Source organism: Neophocaena asiaeorientalis, unplaced genomic scaffold, assembly GCF_003031525.2.
Source record: "Neophocaena asiaeorientalis asiaeorientalis breed wild unplaced genomic scaffold, Neophocaena_asiaeorientalis_V1.1 scaffold476, whole genome shotgun sequence".
In the NCBI taxonomy this organism is placed as follows: domain Eukaryota; kingdom Metazoa; phylum Chordata; class Mammalia; order Artiodactyla; family Phocoenidae; genus Neophocaena; species Neophocaena asiaeorientalis.
Window position 1 is genome coordinate 10104634 of NW_020172178.1, and position 944 is coordinate 10105577.

The window sequence follows — 944 nt, forward strand, 5'->3', positions numbered from 1 at the left end:
AAAATAAAACATATTCGTATTTTAAAAATATTTTTCTACTTAATATTTAATATTTCTATTTCATATTTTTTCATATTTTTCTATTTTCTATACATATTAAATAGAAAAATATTACATTCGTATATTTTAAATATACAGTATTGAGTCAAAAGACAAAGGCCAGGACCTGTAGCTTTCAGAGCTGTCTTTCCGATTGCAACAGAAAACACGTGCAGCCCATGTAAACAGGCGGTTTGATTCCGCACCTGTTCCAAGACCTCCCACAAACCGAAGAGATGAGGCATGAGCAGAGGGTTCACAGAAGTGGAAACGTAAGCATGGATACAAAAAGATGCCCGCGCTCTCTAATAGTGAGGAGATGCAAATCAAAACAAAAATCAAACACCACTCTTTTCCCCCGCCCCCTCCTGTGCTCTGCCCTGCCACGCCCTGCTCTCAAGAGGCACAAGTCATCACCGGCAAGCGGCCCTGCCTGCAGAGGAGGGCGGCGTGCGACCCCGCTTTGCCCGGCGCTTGGAGCGCGCCACGTTGCCGACCACGGGGTCCGCGCGCCGCGGGCTATAGGACCTGTACAGCGCTTGTGATTACCCAGCACCACCTATGGAGAAAGCCCCTGTGAAAACCGACATCCAGATAGCTCTTGCTTCTGGACGCTGTGCGAGGGTAGCTCCACGTTCTGGCTGGGCCGCAAAACACTTCATCGACGTAGGAGCTGCTGTCGTAGCTGAAGATGATAGAGGAAATGTTGCACACCAGCATAATTCTGGCAAGGAGGAGTCTGGAGTCAAAAAGGGGGACCGATTGCACAGCTCATTTGTGAATGGATTTTTTTACCCAGAAATAGAGGAAGTTCAAGTTTTAGATGACACCGAAAAGTTTTGGTTCCACTGGAAATAATTAAAATTTATGCCAGGGCTCCCCTGGTGGCGCAGTGGTTGAGAGTC

General features: G+C 47.0%; 1 pseudogene; it reads left to right on the forward strand.

The window, feature by feature from the left end:
• Positions 1 to 331: 331 nt before the first annotated feature.
• Positions 332 to 901, forward strand: LOC112408448 (deoxyuridine 5'-triphosphate nucleotidohydrolase, mitochondrial pseudogene; annotated as a pseudogene).
• The last annotated feature ends 43 nt before the right edge of the window (positions 902 to 944 follow it).